The sequence below is a fragment of the Podarcis bocagei genome, assembly GCF_964188305.1.
Source record: "Podarcis bocagei genome assembly, chromosome: 1".
Lineage (NCBI taxonomy): Eukaryota > Metazoa > Chordata > Lepidosauria > Squamata > Lacertidae > Podarcis > Podarcis bocagei.
The window spans coordinates 140,661,777-140,675,750 of NC_138125.1; the positions used below are offsets into that span (position 1 = coordinate 140,661,777).

At 44.3% G+C, this 13,974-nt stretch overlaps 1 protein-coding gene across 5 annotated transcripts in view; it reads left to right on the top strand.

The window, feature by feature from the left end:
* ERBB4 (erb-b2 receptor tyrosine kinase 4) overlaps positions 1-13,974 on the top strand; it is an 833,408-nt gene that overhangs the window by 720,179 nt on the left and 99,255 nt on the right. The window lies entirely within an intron of this gene.

Here is a 13,974-nt window from a genome sequence, read left to right on the forward strand (position 1 = left end):
TAATTAAATGAAGAAGACAATAAAGCTGATGATGTAAAGCGAGAGTCAAGTTTTGGAGAACTGGATCTCACATACCTGAAACAAATTGAGGTAGGTAAATATCTTGTGGGATTTGAGAAAAGGATCCAGAGGAAATAATTTGCTGCAATAATTCAGTCTTTGCTTTCTCAAATAACCAAGATAAAAACGAAAACAAATACCAGTCCCTTCCACAATATCATTGCATGTTTCCCTGCAGAAGCTATGTAGAAAAACAAAGTTTGGGGATTGTGTTTGCTCTTTCCTATTTCTTGGACTGAAATATTTATTGTTTCCACCTTTTCTTATCAATATTTGAATGGATGAAATGTGAAGCATTGATCCTGGTGGTTTTTTCTTGCAGTCTGTGAAAGGGAACCATTTGAGGCGATGGCACAGGCCACATACCACATTCTGTGTGTGATCTGTCACTCCATTTCCTGGGCACTTCCTTCCCTTAAAATGCGGCACATCATTAAAGACATCAAAACTTTTAACACAGTTGGCCTAGACTAGCCCACTAGGGATGTATGATAGCTCTTCAGGAACCATTGCAACTCCTGCTTTTGTTGCCTTACTGGATCAGTGGACTGGGAAGTGGATGTCGGGTGCTTTGGAAGTCCTTAATACATGGCTTGGCCTGGCTAGGCCTCACACACATCCTTCCTCCTGGCCAGTGTCTAGACCTTCCTTCTTCTAGACATGCACCTATTCTTCATGGAACACCATGAACCCATGTGCTTTAATTTGCTGGAGTGGCAGTTTCATCACAGGCTACTTCGTGATGCTGCCTCAAAGCTCCGCAGGCACCCATCCACCCTGACAAGTTGCATTGAGTTCATCAGGTAGCGTTGGGGATGGAATAGGAGAAGGGACGATGCAAACATTAGAACTGGGACACTGAAGGAAAGTAAAACAAAGTAAAATGGAACTTGGATGTGAAACACCCACAAGAAATTCCCCTAACAATTAATTGGGGATGATATGCAAACGTTTTTCACTACTAGTTTCTTATTCCTACAGATGTTATTGTGACCAAAGAAGCATAAAATATAAATCTGTAGCCTGATTAATTTGTTGATTGTGCTATAATATCAGATTATGTCAGGATCCCTCTTACCATGGGTGAATTTCAGCTGCGATCTATGCACACTTATCTGGGAATCTGCCACTTTAAACCTGAGGAGGCTCACTTGGTTGTACTGCTAGTAGCTGAGGCAAATGATGTGGCAGCTCAAGGGAAGGTCTTCATAGTTTGGCTTCCTTCTAGGCAAGTGGGTACAGAATTACAACTCTACAGGGTGACTCTAACTATGTATTCTCAGAAACAGGCCTATTTAATTCAGTTGGGCATATTCCCAGCATTGCAGCCTTAGTCTCCCAAATGAGTAAATTTAAAATTAAGTCTTTAAAGAAAGGATGCTAAGGAAGAGTGAGAAAGAGTTTTACTAATAGTTTAGCACAGACATACTTGAAAGGCCATACTTGAAAGCTGTTATTTAAAGACTAAATTGTAGGATTAATTGATGTGAACCATTAAGGGAAAGAGGGGGAGGATTATTGTAAGGAAAAGGTAACTTATTTTTTTTGAGGTGGAACAGCAAAGTTTAATTAAGCTATCTTTTTCTGTATCACCATGGTCTAAGGTTAACATTACTTTGACCTTGTGTTATTATAGCATAAAGCTCATCAGTTTCAGCTCTTCAGAAATGAAATGTATTTGCAGCAGCAGATCTGTTTTCCTTGATACTTGGGCAAAGGAGATTAGGAAAAAGGCCCCTTACGGAATTCAGTAATTCAGTCTTGTATACATGTACACTAACTGTAGTGCTTACTTCCAAGTAGGCATGCATAGAACTGTGTTTTCCGATTAGTAACATGCTAAGGTCAGTTTCTCCCTAGAAGTTTGATGGCATGTATGTGTCTATTGCATGTTTCTCCACTTGCCTTTCTGGAAGTGAGAACTATGAGCCTGCAAGGGTCGGGCAGATGTTCCCAGTCCCTTAGAATTTGTGGTTCAAATCATTGGCACCGGCTGGTGGCCACGATTGAGGGGAACAAAGTCACGTGTCACGCGCAACGCCCTGACGTTGTGCATGACTTTGTGTGTGATGCCCTGACGTCCCACACGATGCCAGGACGTCCCACACAGGATGCCATGCGACGACATAGTGTTGCCACTGGATATTGAGGGGGTTTAATCCCCTCCTTAAAAATTCAGGGGGGGGAGTGCTTCCACCAGGGGAGCTGGCACCCCTGGTTCAAATATATCACAAGAAGACGGCAGATCATTCCGTTGTGATTGCATTTGTGTTGTAATTGTGTTAGCAAAGGGGGAGTCATGCGGTTTCTTATTATGGAGCCTTACAGGTTCGTGATAAAGGGCCCCCACTTCAAAGTCTTCATGTTTCGATATTGCATAGTCTGAACCATATACTGTTTTCAAAAGCACTATCAAGCTTGCACAATGCAGGTGGCAAATCTGTAAAAGTGGAGACCACAGGCTGCCTGTGACTGAAGATGCCTGTGTGTCCTTGGGGAGTCACAGCAGAGGGATGAGGAACCTCTGGATGTTGCTGGACTGCCACTCCCATCTTCCCTGCCCACTGGCCATGATTGCTGGGACTGGTGGGAATCGAAGACTTGCGCCATAGAAAGCCACAGCTCCTCCGTTCCTATTAAAAACACACACACCAAAATATGTTAAAAGAGAGAAAAATATTTGGCAAGAAAGAAGTGCAGCAATACAACACACATCATCTGTGCACAACTGTGACAGAGTAAAGCGGCTGACGCATATCTTCTGCTTTAAAAAACACACATAGAAAGAAGCACCTACTTCTTACTGTAGAACAAGTAGTTACGTTATCTCCAAAATTTTCATATTAACCCAGCTCTGTGCAAATAATAAAAGAATTGGTAAGAACAGTTTTTCAACTGTTTAACCCCAAATATCAGGAGTGGGATTGCATAATTGAGCATTTCCATATAAAACAAACTCTCTGCACACAAAACTTAAATAGATGCCAGGGAGTTGGACTTGTCCTTGTTACACCAGTTTTTCCTGTGTGGTGATGGTGGTTTATTTGTGTTTTCGCTTTTATCAGGGGTGCTCTCAGACATGTGACCAACCAGGAGCAGTTTGGCCCCTTTACTTGCCATTTCTGCTTCAGATTATAGTAGGCAGGGAGGGGAAGTGTCTGCAGGGATATATGTCATCCAAACTGATGCCACAGAATGGGGCAGATTCAGTCTGACCTCGCAAGGATGCATTGAGGTAGATAAAAAAAGATAAAACTATGCAGTTTTTTAAAAAACAAAAAACAAAAAAAAAAACACCAAACCCATGGCAGCCCTGGCACATCTCTGAGCTATGGTCAGCCCTTTTTAGACATTGGCTTCCCGTACGTGATTACACACAAGGAGTAACTTCTGACAATGAGAGCCTGTTGTACTCACATCGGCTGCCCTTGCTTTATTGGAGTTTCAAATAGTGCAGGCAGAACACACGGGGACGGCAAGCTGTCACTTCAAAAGTCACATGTTGTGGGAAGGAGGGGGTTCAAGCAGAGTGGGCTGGATGACACATCCCATGCTCTCCTGTATACAGTTCTAAGCATACAAGGGAACCCCATACTGTCAGTTTTCATGCAATTTGCTACGGTGCCCAAGGAAACCAGCTGTGTCGTCTAACCCTTAAATTTTGACATGATGATCAAAAGTCATGACAATTCAGCTCAGCTCTGTTTAAATCTTAGGAGAACCCAGCTTTTCTCTAATCCGGAGTCTTATGGGGGAAATGAAAAGAAAAGAGTACCTTTAGAATATGTAGTTAGGTACTTCCTTTGCCAGAACACACAAGAATTACTCTTGGCTTTATATTTCCTAAAGCGGTTTGGAAAGATTTATTGTGCTTGCCTAGAAAGCTACCCAGAGCACATTCAGGGGTCTGATAGGAGCCAAGGAACATTCAGTGATCCCCTCAGACACTTATTTGTGTGGCCAGAGGCAGTTTTGGATGTTTGCCTTTTAATAAAGGTAAAGAGTAAAGGGACCCCTGACCATTAGGTCTAGTCGTGGATGACTCTGGGGTTGCGGTGCTCATCTTGCTTTACTGGCTGAGGGAGCAGGCATACAGCTTCCGGATCATGTGGGCAGCATGACTAAGCCGCTTCTGGCGAACCAGAGCAGCGCACGGAAACGCCGTTTACCTTCCCGCTGAAGTGGTACCTATTTATCTACTTGCACTTTGATGTGCTTTCGAACTGCTAGGTTGGCAGGAGCTGGGACTAAACAATGGGAGCTCACCCCGTTGCAGGGATTCGAACCACCAACCTTCTGATTGGCAAGCCCTAGGCTCTGTGGTTTAACCCACAGGTCCCTTGCCTTTTAATAACGACATCTTTTTCTGTATCTGCTTCTGCAACAGTTTTCTGTATCAAGGCTGAAAATGGAAGGGGAGGAAGAGGAAAGGCTGCCTTTAGCTGAGTGGTGGATGTTGTTTATTGAATGGTTTATCATAATGAGGTTGGCTGTGCTGCACTGGGTGTCACCCTACTGGGTCGGTCTTTGTTATATTTTCTGCAGTGTTTTTTATTACGCCTGCTGGTTTAGAAGATCTCATTATGCATGGATGTTCATTTCAAGCTGTCTTGACTTTTTGCATAAAGAGTTGCAAAACCTGCAGAGGCCCTCAGTCGGCTTGCCGGGGCCAATAGCCTCTGGTGATGTCCTTTGAAGTTTGGCGATTGGTTCATGTTTCTAAGCATTATCCACTCAGGACTGAAATCTCAGTGGCCTTTCTCATGCATCTATGGTCTATATTTTAGGCTTTAAGGGGTATTTTCAATTCATTTTGCTCTTTGCAGCAGATATTCTGTCAGAGAAGCAACTGAGTTTTCTCTTGAGATTGATTTAGCAAATTTGAGTGACTTACTGAAAAATGAAGAGAAAGGCTTGTCTAATATTTCAAAAGCATACTTGCCCCTTAGGTTCATTCTAGGATTGGGGCTGTTTTTTTAAAGTTGGGAAGCTGTGTCCTTACAGATGTTTTAGACTGCAGCCATTGTCAGCCCCCACCCACTCCAGCTAACATGGCCAGTGGGTGGGGAGATTGGAGTTGTCGTGCAGTAATATCTGGCAGGCCACAGGCTCCTCATCTCAGATTTATTTACTGGTGCTCAAGTAGTAGAATAGACAGCATGGGCTTGCTATTGAGTTAAGTGGCCAGGTTTTCACTTGCACAATCTCTTGTGTTGGTATTGGGGCTGAGATAGTTTGGGATTCTCCTCATGACATTCTCCTCCATGCTACTGTACATCAAACCCTAAAGTTCTCCAGGCAGCATAATTTAAGCAAGGAGTTGCAGTCTTACAGTGCAATTCAAGGCATATCTGTTTAAAATTAAATCCCAATAAGTCTGGCCCAACCCATAGCCACTGACATGCCTTGGACCTGGTGTTCACCTCTATGGATGTTAGTGATCTGACACTAAGTAAAAGCGAAACGAAAGAAGTGCCATGGTCAGATCACTTCCTGGTGCAACTGGACTTCTCCGCGACCCTCTCCTTCTACAGGGAGGTGGGACCAATTCGGATGGTCCGCCCCCGCCACTTAATGGATCCAAATGGTTTCCAGAGAGTGGTAGGGGATGCATTATCCCATGTTGATGGCCTTTCAGCTGATTCCCTGGTGGCCCACTGGAATGTGGAGTTAACCAGGGCTACTGACTGGCTCCGAAGCACCCTCTCCGATTGCATGGAGCCCAGACAGCCCCGTGGTTTTCCACGGATCTGAGGGCAATGAAACAATCGCTGAGACGGCTAGAGCTCCGGTGGCGGATAACTCATTCTGAAGCTGACCAGACACGGGTTAGAGCTAAGTATTGAGCCTACCAAGTGGCGGTAGCGACGGCGAAGACTTTCTTCACTGCCTCTATTGCATCTGCAGAAAACAGCAGCAACTTTTTCAGGTGGTTCGCAATTTAGCAGAACCACCTGCTACATAGGGGCCCAGTATGGGCCACATGATCTCCTGCAACGATTTTGCAAAGTTTTTTTTGCAGATAAAGTCACTCAGATTCGGTAAGAGGTAGACTCCACCATGGGAGCAGGGCCGGGGCAGGAGAGTGCTAGAGTCCTGTCTAGTCAAGTTGCATGGGATCAATTCCAATCTGTTACCTCTGAGGATGTGGACAGGCTGCTTTGACGAGTGAAACCAACCACCTGTCTCCTTGATCCTTGCCCATCCTGGCTTATAAAAGCTTCGTGGGGTGGTGAATGCTTCTCTCTGTGAGGGAGCCTTCCCAGACCCGCTGAAAGAGGTGGTTATCAAACCGCTTCTTAAAAAAACATCTTTAGATGCTGCCAATATGGCCAACTATCGCCCAGTCTCAAATCTTCCATTCTTGGGCAAGGTGATTGAGCGAGAGGTTGCTGAACAACTACAGGCACGCCTGGAAGAAGCAGAATATTTGGAACCCTTTCAGTCGGGATTCAGGCCTCATCATGGGACTGAAACTGCCTTGGTCGCACTGGTTGATGATCTCCGGCGGGCTAGGGACAAAGGTGAGAGCTGTTTCCTAGTTCTGCTGGATCTCTCAGCGGCTTTTGACACCATCGACCATAACATCCTTCTGGACCGTCTAGAGGGGCTGGGAGCTGTGGGCACTGTCATACAGTGGTTCCGCTCCTTCCTCCTGGGCCGTGTTCAGAAAGTGGTGGTGGGGGATGAGTGTTCAGACCCCTGGGCTCTCACTTGTGGGGTGCCTCAGGGTTCTGTCCTCTCCCCCGTGCTTTTCAACATCTACATGCATCCACTGGGAGAGATCATCAGGGGGTTTGGGCTGGGTGTTCATCAGTATGCGGATGATACCCAGCTCTACCTCTCTTTCAAATCAGAACCAGTGAAGGCAGTGAAGGTTCTGTGTGAGTGTCTGGAGGTGGTTGGAGTATGGATGGCGGCTAACAAATTGAGGTTGAATCCTGACAAGACAAAACTACTGTTTTTGGGGGACAGGAGGCAGGCAGGTGTGGGGGACTCCCTGGTCCTGAATGGGGTAACTGTGCCCCTGAAGGACCAGGTGTGCAGCCTAGGAGTCATTCTGGACTCACAGCTGTCCATGGAGGCGCAGGTCAATTCTGTGTCCAGGGCAGCTGTTTATCAGCTCCATCTGGTATACAGGCTGAGATCCTACCTGCCCGCGGACTGTCTCACCAGAGTGGTGCATGCTCTAGTTATCTCTTGCTTGGACTACTGCAATGTGCTCTATGTGGGGCTACCTTTGAAGGTGACGCGGAAACTACAACTAATCCAGAATGCGGCAGCTAGACTGGTGACTGGGAGCAGCCACCCAGAACGTATAACACCGGTCTTGAAAGACCTGCATTGGCTCCCAGTACGTTTCCGAGCACAATTCAAAGTGTTGGTGCTGACCTTTAAAGTTTAAAGCCCTAAACAACCTCGGTCCAGTATACCCGAAGTAGCGTCTCCACCTCCATTGTTCTGCCCAGACACTGAGGTCCAGTGCTGAGGGCCTTCTGGCAGTTCTCTCACTGCGAGAAGCCAAGTTACAGGGAACCAGGCAGAGGGCCTTCTCAGTGGTGGCGCCCGCCCTGTGGAACACCCTCCCACCAGATGTCAAAGAGAAAAATAACTACCAAACTTTTAGAAGACATCTGAAGGCAGCCCTGTTTAGGGAAGCTTTTAATGTTTAATAGGTTATTGTATTCTAGTGTTTTGTTGGAAGCCGCCCAGAGTGGCTGGGGAAACCCAGCCAGATGGGTGGGGTATAAATAATAAATTATTATATTATTATAATCCCTGCATACGATCTTCACATTGATTAAAATTTGCATGGTTTTCGGTGTTTGTTAGGTTGAAGGGACACGGGCTCTGCCATGTATGCTACAAGTCGCTGAAGGAGTGGAGCGCCTCCTTTAAAAGTTTGCTTTTTGTGAACGATATCAGGTGATAAGAAGGGTGTGTTTCTGATGCTTGGTTGGGATGCCTGTTTCACAGATGCAAAACTTCACTTGATATTACAGTGACTGAATACATAACATGGTCATGTGAATTCAGCTGTAACTCATTTACCATTTCTTAGGGCATGGCAGGTGCTCTTAGCAGCACCATGGTGAATTACAGTCCAAACTGTATTTCCATTTGTTTCTTTCTTGGGAGGCTGTCAAGTCTGCTTATCACATTTTACATTCAAATAATTCCATAAGTGTTACTTTCCAATAATAATAATAAGCCAAGGTAATAAGCAGTTTGATACACTCGAATGTCAGGGAAGGAAAATCAGATCCTGGGGGAGATCCTTTTAACATCTTGTGAATATAAAAGAATTCTACAATTACATTAACCAAGGCAAAGCAGAGCGTCAGTCGAGAGGGAGGCTAGAAAGTACAATAAAGAGAATGTTAGCCAGGAAAATGGGCAGAATCAGATTTTCTCAGGAAAGAAAATCAGGCTGTGATGTTGCCTCCCTCCCATGGGGTTTTTCCTCCTTCAGGGAAAAAGAGAAGTTGCACATTTGCAACTCAGAGCGCTCTCTCTCTCTCTCTATATATATATATACTGGGTAAATACTCAGAATGCAGTTGTGCAGAGATCTCTTTCCATACCTCCCACAATCATGAAACTAACAATCACATTTCAGAATTTTTGGAGCAACCGCTTCAACAAGCTCCAAGTGTCCGTCCTTCAAGAATCTAGGTATCATCCCAGCTTTTATTTTATTTTATTTTCTGTGGGTGGTGATTATTCCCAATTTCACTCTTCATTCCTTGGTTGGTTTCAAGGGATAAGAGAGAAGAACAGTTTGTTCTTTCTAGCCCAGCACCAAGATGAACTCTTGCTCCTTTGCTCTTGTCCTGGAAGCTGATGGGGAAAGATGGTTTGCAATGCCTCCCACTGAATCCATGCCATATTGTGAGCCTTATGGACCGCATGGAGAGTATGGCAAAAATAATGCAAATTATCCTCCTATGGGCTAAGTCCAATGGAGAAATAACTTGTCATCTTTGGCCAGCTTCAGTGGCTGAAAACTACTTTCCCCATTGCAGTTAGGCTAATACATCTTTGTGCACAAAATAAAGCTGAGATCAGGATTCTCATCTGATAGAAAATTGCTTGGGCTCCAAGCAGATTTCCACACATTAAAAAAATCCAGTTGAGGAAACACTAGTACATTTCCTGCACCTCTTCGGCGCAGCTCAACAACCTTGATTATAAGCCGAGAGAGGGAGAGCAAGCCTCCACGGTCAAAATGGCTCTAAGATTAGGACCATTTGGCCGCATTGTTAGAGAGCAGCATTTTCCTTTTTATTCTCCTTGGCAGCATTTGATTGATAAACGTGCTAGTTAGGAGCAGCTTTCGTTATTTTGAAGCAGCCAGGAGTGAAAGATGGACAGACTGTGTGTGCAGAGGGAGGAAGCCGGGGTGAGCGGAAAGGTTGGGAGGAGGTGAAGGGATGTAGCTGTGGTTCAAGGTCTTTATTTTTCATTAAGGAGTCCTGGCTTACAGCTCTCTGAAAAGCCTATCAGGGAGTGAACAAAGGATGAGTTTAATGACTGTCATCTATCAGCTGTCCACATTTTAAACTTCAAGATGTCTCTATTCCCAAAGCTCCTTGCCATGACAAGGCTAATTGTATAATTATTATGCTATACCGACACACTCACACTAGCAAGGACCAGGGCGAAAGGCTGAGATAATTATCACTCCAAGCAAGTACATTAACATAAAATGTAGTTTACTAATGGGGCTGCTCTGGTAGGAAGTTCAGTGGGAAGCAGAGAAGAATTTAAACCAAGGACTTATCAAGCCATCTCAAGATCAAGATTCTCTGCTTGTTCGTCAGCTATATTTTATTTTCTTGCTTATGCTGAGTAGGTTTCTCATCCATTCTCTCTATTTTCCACAAGGTACAATATGAAATGCTACCATACCAATAATAAAACTTTACATACGTTTTAACTTCTTTAAAAATAAAGATTGCTAAAACGAACCATTAAAGGTGGTGGGGGGGACGGACTTAAAGATTGCCCCCAGAAGATACTCGGACTCTCATTCCGATGAGCCTCCAGCTGTTGGAGACATCACCACTGAGAACTCGTAACTCTAAATGAACATGGTAAACCAGAGATATTGTGCTTTAGAGAATGGTCTTGCCTACGTTAGAAATTTCAGCAGGGCATAGAGGAGGTTGGGAGCTCTCCCTTACCTCTGAGCTGTGCTCCCGGAGGGGTTAGGATTGGGCAGAGGCCTCTGCCTGCCTGGCTCTGCCTATGATAGGTTCTTCCACTGGGGAGGCCCACACTGTGCCAAGAGCAGGTGCTGCTAGTGGTATTCTTGCAAGTGATAGCTGGCATAGGGCATCAGGGTGTTTTGAGGATGAGGTAGCAGAGCTGGCCAAGGATCTGCTGGATCCTGTTGGCCCATTGCTAGCTGAGGGGCCTGGAAAAAAGTGTGTGTGTGTGTGTGTGTGTCCCCCCATGCACACACTTTTCACCCTGACAGATAGGGCTTCAGATGGTCCACCACGCCAATCATTCCCAGTACAGTACTGAGTAACCCCCCCCCATTAGGATTGCTCTGCCCATCTGGATATTCATTTATTTACATGATTTATATCTCACCCCTCATCACATGTGATCTCAGGGACAGGTCGCAACAATTGAAAACACAAGATACAACAAAAATAAAACTTAAAATATGTATGCAGGTTATTTGATTTACTTATCTGAAATTGTATAGCACTGTTCATAAAATATATCCCAGCAGTTCTACACACTCGAAATGCAATAAAATCTTCACACCCAAAAGGGTGGGAGGAGAAAGTTAAATACAGACAAATTGTTGTAAAACCTGTGGTGCCACAGTCAAGACCTCCTGAAATTGGAAGGAGTTTTACCTTATCAGTGGAATAATGGCAAGGAGGTTGTGCAAACCTCCCTTGGAAGGGAGATCTCTGAGAGGGGGCTGCAGCAAATAAGACCTTCGGGCCTGATCCAGAGATCTTAAGTGCCAGCAAGCTGCACTGCACACATGGAAATCTGAGGCTTGGGGTTGGCAACAAGAAGACCTTTTCAGTTGTGGCTCATTGCTCCTGGAATGTTTTCTGCAGTGAGGCAAGCCTGCCTACCAATACTGACATCTTCTGAGCAGCAAGTTCTTTCCTTTTCTCCAAGGCCTCTGATGGAACATGACCCAGCTGTATCAAGGCCAATGCCCTTTGTTAGGTGACTAACATAACATTGAGAACAAAGCAGGATAAAGTGCAATACCATAGGAAGAGTGTACAGTTTCTTCTAGTTTGTCAGGTGACTTGATCCAAATTGTTCATGTGCCGTGTTCTCCCAAAAGAGTTAGCGGTCTGCAGATTTTTTAAAATAGTGTTGCAATTGTCTGCATGCCAATTTAAAGTGATATTTGTAAAGGGTTACCAAAAGAAATGAAGCTCATATCACCAGGTAGTATGGGAACACTGACTTGATTAACATGGTTGCAAAGCGGCAGCTATCCTACTGGACTAATTTCCAACAGAGGCAAAGTGCCTCGTTCCCCGAAGTCCTTTTGAAAACTACAGCACTCATCAGACTATGTTCCTCTAATTACTACAGTATTATTAATTATGGCTAACACATTGCAAAGAAGGGCAGCCATAATGCCCTTGGAGAGCTGCCAGTGAAGCATATCATCCCATTAATTAAAGGTTGTATGTGGGGATCTTTTCCTGTTCACTCTCCTCCATTTTCAAATTCCCTTTCCCTCTCGTGTGATATGACTCATTTCTTCTCTCAGCCTCTCTGGCTTTTACCTTACTTTCTCTTTCTTCCTTGCTGCCATTTTCTTCATGCTTAGCCTGCCACTTTCTCCCTATCCTTCCTCTCCTTGACCATCATTCTGTGCTCTCCGACCAGGCGCAGCAGACTATTATTAGCCAATCTACCGGTAATCTGATGCAGTTTCCTCTTCCCTTCCACAACAACAAAACCACAGCCTGTGAGGTGGGGGGAGAGAAGAGAATTGGCAGCAGAAGGGTTGTCATCAGGCGTGGGGAACGGTTGCACAGCCAGTGGCAAGGGATGAGGGGAGGTTCAGCAACATTTGGTGAAAGGTTCCTCACTCCTGGATTATCATATTAACAGTGGACTAGCTATTTATTCACTTCACTTCATTTTAATCTGAATTATTAAGTGAAGGGCAAAAAGCTGCCGGCAATTTTTCCAGTGGTCTTATTCTGACAGAACATCCCCCAATTCCTGATATCACCCAAATTACAGTAAGATGTTCACAAATGTTCATATGTCTGTAGAACAAAAAGGCTGGAAAAGCTCTTTCTCAGATCCTCTAATTAATCATCACTAGTTTGTGCAAGATGTTAACCTAACCTTTATTCCTTGAAACAATACCTGCAAACCTAACTCACCCCACAGATTCTGTGTGATGCCAGGCAGATTATACTGGAGTTAAGGGCTCCAGAATAATCTTCCATAAAACACCTAGACTATCATCAAATACAGCAAGCCAGTTGGAAAAAGAAACCCATTATGTTTTTCTTAGCAGTCCCCGACAGACTGTCTTGGAACAGTATTATTGAAAACCTCTCCTAAATCAGATTCAAGATATTATAGCAGCTTCTGCTAAGGTCTGTCAGGAATTCCATTATAAACCCATATTTTTCGTGTTTATAATGTAGCCATAAAATTTTTCTCCGGACTGTGACTTGGCATAAAAAGTCTTGGCCTGAGGCAATTTTATTTTGTATTATTCAAGAAATCTATATATTAGGTTATTTTTGAATTGCTGAAGTATCAAAATAATAGTCTGGGTGCCATTTTGTATTGCTGTGAATTTAAGAAAATACTTCTTTTCCTCTAAAATAAAATGTTCAAAAGTATAAATTTGTAATGCAGCTAATCCACAACAATAAATATAGAAATAAAACACTGAAGCTTACAAACTAGACACTGTAAATCTCAAGTGATTAATGTCTCTATAAGTGCTTTATTATGAAATATGTTATTTCAGATTAATATTCACATACCATTATTTCTGCTATTAATCATATTCTGGATCCTGGATATAATGTGTGCATACCTTTTGCTTTTCAAAACGAATACAGTATAGTCTCCAACAAAATATATTTTCAAACTCACATTTCCTCCTCTTCATCCTATTTAGGGTAATAAGACTAATGCCAGTCCAAAACTCTGCTACAATTAAACAAAACAAAACAAATATGTGGTAAATTGACGTGATTTGTATATTTCACACAGCATGCGATTGATCCTCCCAATCAGATATTGTGTTCCTATTTTGTTTGTTAGGAATTTACTGTGGTGTGTGTTACTAAGCACGTGCACATACACACCCAAGTTACTAGTTTAATAAAACGCAGGAGAAGGGTAAGCAGCGGAGGGGGCAGCACCAAAGAGCTCCTGGCACCAATTCAGATGTCATGCCGACATTTAAACCCACAGGGTCATCTGGCAGTCAGGTGTCATTAGTCAACACTTTCCCTCTCTGCCATCTGTTTCTGTCTAGCCCATTTGTGCAAATTAACTCTCAGCATGGAGCCATTCTCATATTTGTCATGATTCTTCTTTCTGTGTCCTCCAGCTTTCCTCCTGAAGCCAGACACCACAATGGCCTACATTGAAGATGTGGGCCTTGAAATCCTTCCTGCATGTATCGGCCTCTGCAGTCAGGCAGGCCAAGCGCCCCCCCCCCCCGCGACCCCCTTCTCCTGCCTCTTCGCCACCTGTCTTAATGTCTCCTCCTTTCTCCCTGCTCTTGCCTGCAGGGTTGTGGTCCCCCACCCACCCTCTGGAAGTGGGCTTGGAAAGAGGGGCACCACTTGCTGCAATGGGGTCGGTGGGCTGCAGCCAGGCCGGCATTCAGGCTTATGCGAGACTCTTTTGTGTGCTAGTAACGCTGTGCTCTCC